This window comes from Lissotriton vulgaris, chromosome 8 (genome assembly GCF_964263255.1).
Source record: "Lissotriton vulgaris chromosome 8, aLisVul1.2, whole genome shotgun sequence".
Classification (NCBI taxonomy): Eukaryota; Metazoa; Chordata; class Amphibia; order Caudata; family Salamandridae; genus Lissotriton; species Lissotriton vulgaris.
This window is the reverse complement of record NC_141696.1, coordinates 1506965516-1506973223: the sequence shown is the minus strand read 5'-3', so window position 1 is coordinate 1506973223 and position 7708 is coordinate 1506965516.

The window sequence follows — 7708 nt, the reverse complement described above, 5'->3', positions numbered from 1 at the left end:
GACGAGTTGGTGGTATTCTGTCATGTGGAGTGGTCTTCCGTAGTTTTGATGTTTCTCCAGTTCTACTCGAGGCGTCTGCAGGTGCATCTGGCTTCTTGGAGGTCGGTGGTGAACTAGGAGGCCTTCCTAGGTCGCTGTCTGTCCAGATTGCGGAAGGGCCGAGCTTGTCTGCGCATTTGGTGATCAATCTGTGAAGTTCTTTGGCTGCAGAGTTGACATCGTTCGCGGTGGGGGGCCTCGCAATTAAGGGTGGAGTTGAGGTGTTCCCCAGTGATCTTGTTCCCGTTCCTTCGTGGTGGGCTGGGTGCCGGTTTGGGTGCGGTGGGTTTTTCGACATGGAAGTGAACACAGTGGTGGTCAGTCCCGATTGGTTGCATGGTGTGGCTGAAGTGGACGTTGTTACCTCCTGCGAAGATGGAGTAGAGGGTCTGTCCTGCCTTATGGGTAGGGGTGGTGACGAGTTGTTGTAGTCCGAGGTTATTGAGGTTGTCGAGGAGGGTGGCGGAGTTGGGGTCGGGTGAGGTTGTCAAGGTCTTGCTCAGACACCTGAGCAGCGGCGCCATTAAATAGGGAAGGGGGAGGGAAGCGCAGCAGGGAGGCGGGAGCTGGAACCGGCAGGGTGGAGTGGCTGATGGGCAGCAGTGGCAGGAAGGAAACAGGCACAGAGGACACAAACAGGCCAAAAACAACAGGAAGACAGAAAAACAGATAAAAAGGCACAATAACAAGACACAAAGGCACAATAACCAGACACTAACAAAGACAGATGGGAGAAAAAATGGGCACAAACACTGAGATATGCAGCAGCGGACCAGGGGAAGAGCAAGTTCTCCCACTGGACCACCAGGGAAGAGGCGCAGGCAGGTGCTTGCAGGTGGAGGAGGACCTCGAACACCTACCATGTAGCAGCAACTGGTGCTCGATAAAAAAGCGCTCTGATATCCGATACCTTTGGGTCAAGTATGCGCTATATAAAACTCTGTAAAATAAAAAACTAAAATACCAGCTCAGAGGTGAACAGGGTCACCGGCAGAGGCACAACAGCGGAGCTGCTGGGAGAGAGAGCAGGTCTCTGACCAGGAGGTAAGAGGTCTTGCTCAGACCCCCAGCAGTGCACGCCTTTAAATAGGGAAGAGGGGCCAGAAGCGCACCTGGGAGGCGGGAGCAGGAAGCGGCAGGGGCCCCGGGGCAGCAGCAGCAGGAAGGAAGGAAACAGGCACGGAGGACACAAACAGGCCAAAAACAACAGGAAGACAGAAAAACAGATAAAAAGGCACAATAACAAGGCACAAAGGCACAATAACCAAACACTAACAAAGACAGATGGGAGACAGAAGAACAAGTTACTTACCTTCGGTAACGATATATCTATAAGAAACATAGGTTAGTTATAGATTCCTTACCTTAGAATTACCCCCAAGCATCAGACTGAATCCGGGAAGTTTCTAATTAGCAGTACACCTGCGCGTCGAAAGGTGGCGTTGTTTGGCTCCGTGTTCGTCATGGTCGCTGGGATGACATCGCAGTAGCTACTTAGATGCCGCCCTCGCACGCTGACGTCTGTTCTGTATAGAACTTTCCACACCAGAAGCGCAGAGCCATGCAAGACACTGACCACTGGTGCACAAAACTAGGGCCCTGAAAGGAAATCCGTAACCCTAGAAGTCAGTTCACAGAACGGGGAGGATGGGTGGGGCAGTAAGGAATCTATAACTAATCTATGTTTCTTACAGATATATCGTTACCGATGGTAAGTAACTTGTTTATCTGAAAGAAACAGTTATTTATAGATTCCTTACCTTAGAATAGTTACCCCAGCAATACCAACCCTGGAGGTGGGTCTGCGATCCAAGTTCACACCCCAATGCCCTGGAGAACAGACCAGCCAAAGAAGCAGTCTCTCTGGGCTTGGCTGTCCAGGCAGTAGTGTCTAGTGAACGTGTGCAGCGATGCCCACATAGCTGCCTGACAGATGCATTGAGAGGGCCCCCACGCCCCAAAGCAGTGGCAATTGCTGTCGCCCTGGTGGAATGGGTGCTTAGCCCCACTGGAGGCTCCTTCTTTGCCAAGGAATAGCACAAAACGACCCATCTAGAGATGGTCCGTTTGTGCACGGTCCAACAAAGAGCTGGTCATCCACCCGGCATTGCTTTGTGCGATCCAAATAAAATGAAAGCGCACTTTTTGGATCCAGACAGTGGAGCCGCTCTTCCTCTTTGGAAGAATGCGGAGGCGGAAAGAAGGTGGACAAAGTGATGGTCTGTCCAATATGGAAAGGAGTAACTACTTTGGGAAGGAAGGATGGACGAGTTGTAAGGACAACCTTGTCTGGATGGACAGTCAGAAAAGGAGGCTTAGAAGCATACAATCCTACTAGGTATGTGGGTGAGGGTCTTCCTAAAAAAAAAATGTTTTTCCTTGAAACATAAACATGGATCTTTTACCCCGTAACTAGTTCCTATTGATTTCTGCATACATTAACAGAGGAAATGAACTAGTACACGTCCTTCCCCTCTCCCCCGCTTGATACATAGCATTACCTGACAAGATAACATCACAGACTTCAGGAGGCAGGTCAAAGAACGTCAACTACAGCCGCTCAATCTCCACACAAAGAGGTGGAGGCTGGACAGGTTCGGGTGGAGGACCGTCCCCTGCTGCTGCGACAGAAGATCCTCCCGAAAAGGCAGTCTGATCGTAGGATCCATGGCCATGTGTAGCAGCGCGGGATACCAGACTCTTTGTGCCCAATCCGGAGCCCCAAGAATGACTTAGGCCCGGTCGCGCTTGATCTTCTTCAGCACTCTGGGCAGAAGTTGTATAGGCAGAAAGGTGAATAGAAGACCGCAACTCCACTCGCAACGAAAAGTGTGACCGAGCGAGTGCCGCCTTGGAAATATCAACACGCAGAATTGCTGACATTGCATGTTCTCTTCGGTGGTGAATAGATCTAACCAAGGCTCTCCCCACTGTTGAAAGAGTCCTTGCACCACCTCCGTGTGAAGACGCCATTCGTGATCCATCATGCACCTGTGACTGAATTCGTCCGCCCTCGGCGTTTAGGGAACCTGCCTGATGTTGAACCACCAGGGATATGCCCTGATATTCTAGCCATGTCCAGATGCGGAGGGCCTCTTGACATAGGGTCCATGACCCCACCCCGCCTTGTTTGTTGCAGTATCACATGGCGGTGGTGTTGTCCGTGAACACCTGCACTACTCTTCCCCGGACAGAGGGAAGGAATGCTTTGAGTGCAAGACTAATCGGCCGAAGCTCCAGAAGGTTGATGTGGAGCCTGCACTCCGCCAGAGACCTCGATCTCCGCCTCCCCCATGTGGCCGCCCCATCCCAGAAGGGATGCATCAGTCACCACTGTGAACTCTGGTTTGGGAAAGGGTGAGGGATCTGCCGTTGACCCAATCCAGGTTCATAAGCTACCACTGCAATTGATGTGCAATGCCCTCCAAGATCTGGATGCAATCAGACAGGTTCCCCTGATGTTGTGCCCACTGGAACTTCAGGTACCACTGCAGAGCCCGCATATGCCATCTGGCTTGGTTCACCAGCAGGATGTAGGAGGCCATCAGGCCCAGTAGCTGGAGAGTCAGCCTGACAATACCCGAGATAGAGGCTGAAATATCGGAATCATAGCCCGAATATCCCGGACTTGCTGTTCAGGAGGGTAGAGCCGAAACTGCATCGTGTCCAGAACCGCTCCGATGAAGAGGAGCTTCTGAGAGGGAGTCAGGTGTGACTTTGGCACATTGATGGAGAACCCCAGCGAATGCAGGAGGTCAGCCGTAGTCTGGAGGTGGAAGACGACAGCCTGGGGCGAGCCCACCTACAACAGCCAGTCATCGAGATAGGGGAAGTGTGGAACCATGGATCTGCGCAGATGCGTTGCGACCACCGCCATCACTTTTGTGAACACCTGACGGGTGCTGATAAGGCCAAAGGGGAGCACGGTAAACTGCTTGTGGCCTACAGTGAACCGTAGGTAACGCCGGTGGGCCAGCAGGACGGGGATGTGAAAGTAAGCACCCTGCAAGTCCAACGCTACTATCCAGTCTCCAGGGTCGAGGGCAGACAGGACCTGGGCTAGCGTCAACATTTTGAACTTCTCCTTCCGGAGGTAGCGGTTGACGTCCCTGAGAAGCAAGATAGGACGCAGGCCTTTGTCCTTCTTGGGCACCAGAAAGTAGTGGGAATAACAACCACAACCTACTTCTGGGACAGGAACTCGCTCAATGGTACCCTTGGCCAAGAGTGCCGAAACTTCCTGTTGGAGAAGGGTCAGATAATCCTCCGACATGCGATGGTACTGACGTACCATGGATGGAGGGGTAGTCTCGAAGGTGAGGGAGTGGCCCCTTCGGACTATTTGCAAATCCCACCCGTCCGACTTGATGGTGTGTCAGTGGGGGAGGTGATGGCGAATCCTGTCACCCACTGGCGATTGGTGGCACTGAAAGGTTGCACTAGGAGGGTTTGGAGGCTGCGGCAGGGGAGGCTGTGGTGGACTGGCCCGCCCGCTGGCCCCCGGAACCACGGCAGTGGTTCCCACGTCCCCGGCCTCGCAGGGGCTGAACAGCCTGCGCTGGCCTGTGGCTCTGGGCAGGATGTGGCGGGGCACCCCTTCTGTAGCCACGAAAGGGGTGAAAAGCAGACTCCACAGGGTGGGTGGTGGAGAGGCCCAAGGACCTGGCCTTAGCCCTAGAGCCCTTATAGCACTCTAGTGCATTGTCTGCCTTGTTGACGAAAAGGCGACGGCCATCAAAAGGCATGTCCATAAGAGTGGATTGGACATCCCCTAAAAAACCAGTCGACCTCAACCAGGTGTAGCGTTGAAGGGTTACCGACGTGGAAATCGTCCTGCCGAGTGAGTCAGTGGTATCCAGCCCACAGCGGATGGTAAACTTCGCTGCGTCTCTCCCCTCGGCAACTGCACGAGAGAGGACGGCCCGGGTCTCCTCCGGGCACTGAGTTAGCACTTGCACCACTGTATCCAACACAGAGTTGATATAAAGGCCCAACAGACATGCAGTGTTTACCGACCGCAGTTCCAAGCTGGAGAAGAAAACATCTTCTTCCCAAGATGGTCCAGCTTTTCGTATTTCCTATCAGGTGGTGCGCTGGGGAATGCACCTTTGGAGGTAGAAGCTTGGACTACCAAGTCTAAGGGGTAGGGTTTTGGGAGAGGAAAGATGGGTCGCAAGGAGCCGGAAGGTGGCGTCAGGCAATCATCCTATCCACAGGAGCCCCTGTGATGGGCATGGACCAGGTGCCCAAAAGGATGTCAGTGAGGGCTTCATTAAACAGCAGCAGGGGCTCAGAGGGGCTGAACAGCTTGCGCTGGCCTGTGGCTCTGGGAAGGACGTGGCGGGGCACCCCTTCTGTAGCCACGAAAGGGGCAAAAAGCAGAATCTACAGGGCGGGTGGTGGAGAGGCCTAAGGACCTGGACTTAGCCCTAGAGCCCTTATAGCGCTCTAGCGCGTTGTCTACCTTGTTGCCGAAAAGGCGACGGCCATCAAAAGGCATGTCCATAAGAGTGGATTGGACATACACTGAAAAACCAGTCGACTTCAACCAGGTGTAGCGTCAAAATGCTACTGACATGGAAATCGTCCTGCCTAGTGAGTCGGCGATATCCAGGCCACAGCGGATGGTAAACTTTGCTGTGTTTCTCCCCTCGTCAACTGCACGGGAGAGGACGGCCCGGGCCTCCTCCGGGCACTGAGGCAGCACCTGCGCCACTGTATCCAACACAGAGTGGGTATAACGGCTCAACAGACATGCAGTGTTTACTGACCGCAGTTCCAAGCTGGAGGAAGAAAACATCTTCTTCCCAAGATGGTCAAGCTTTTTGGATTACCTATCTGGTGGTGCGTTAGGGAATGCACCTTTGGAGGTAGAAGCTTGGACTACCAAGTTCAAGGGGCTGGGGTGTTGGAAGAGGAAAGATGGGTTGCCCGAAGTCGGCGGTGGCGTCGGGCAATCATCCTACCCACAGGAGCCCCTGTGTTGGGCCTGGACTAGGTGCCCAAAAGGATGTCAGCGGGGTCTTCATTAAACGGCAGCAGGATCTCCGAAGAGCTCGCTGCCGGTTGAAGCACCTCTGTCAGGAGGTTAGTCCTGACTGCCACCGTAGGTAGCTCGAGGTGGAGAGCCTCGACCGCCCTACACAACACCACGGCATAAGACGCTCCCTCCTCCATAGCCACAGTAGGAGGAGACAACATGCCATGGTCTGGTGAGTTATCCAGACCACTGACTTCCCCAAGTTCCTCTCTCAGTCCGGTTCATAGCCTAACTGGTCAGTTAGAGGGTCCCCAGACCCCTCCCAGTCCTCCTTACCCTCTTCTGGCTGTCAATCTGGTCTAAAATAGCCAGGGTAGAACAAGGGCACAGAAGTACCTATCAGCGCCGGTTGATGCTGGTCCGGCTCCGCGTCTACTTCGAGGTGGAGGCCGGGGTCGACATCGGCTGGGGACACAGTTGACGCCGGCTGCAGACATGGTGATGGTGAAATCGGCACCGCGGGAGGTGTCACAAGGTCAACCGGCACCGATCCGAATCCAGGCCTGCCCTGCGGTGCCAGGGCCGAAGCCCCCGGCATCAAAGGCCCAGGGAACCCAGCCGAGTCCACGGGGCCCAAAGGTACACCAGCGGAGTTGGGCTGCCCAAAGATAGCATGCATCACTTCGTAAAATTGACGAAGCTGGGCAGGGGTCGCTCCGGGTCCCGGGAAGGGAGGGTGGGAAAGCCGGAGTCGACCCTTCAGGCTCCGCATGTGGAGCCGCGGGAGGAGCACCACCCGCATCCCTTGTACCTGACTTGGAAGACGAATGATGATGGTGGCTCCGCGACCGGTCCCTCGACCTCCCACGCGACTGGGACATCGAACGGTGCGGAGCCGACTGCCGGGCCTCATAAAGCTTTCAGGACTGCTCCTACAAAGACTTCGGGTTCATGGTCCAGCAGTCGGAGCACGACTTGGGGTTGTGGTTGTGCTACAGGCAAAACAGGCACATGCAGTGCGGATCCGTCACAGACATCAGTCGGCTACTGGACCGCTGGCCTTGAAGCCGGCATCCGTGACATGCACCAGGAGTCGAAGACTCAAAAACAGTGTCGTCAAAAATCGGCAAAAAAGTCAGTCAAAAACAAACGCGCGAGGGCGGTGTCTAAGTAGCTACCGTGACATCATCCCGGCGACCATGACGACCGAGACCACCTTTCGACGCGCAGAGGTACTGCTGACGAAAAACTTTCCGGACCCAGTCTGACGCCTGGGGGTAATTCTAAGGTAAGGAATCTATAACTAACTGTTTCTTTCAGGTAAAACGGGCACAAACACAGAGACAGACAGCAGCGGACCAGTAGAAGAGCAAGGCTCTCCCACTGAACCAACAGAGATGAGGCGCAGGCAGGAGCCTGCGGGTGGAGGATTGCCTCGAACACCTACCAGCTCAGAGGTAAACGGGGTCAGCGGCAGCGGCACAACAGCGGAGCTGCTGGGGGAGAGAGGGCAGATTGGTGGTCCCGGAAATCTATAACTACTACCTGGCGACCCAGCTTATTAATGTAAATGGCTGGGTTTTCGTGCCGAACTCTGAACCGGCATACCAGGTTGATCATCACTCAATGGGGTATGGAGGGTACTCTGCAGCCCTGTATCGCAGGAGCAGGAAAAGGTCTCTGCCCATA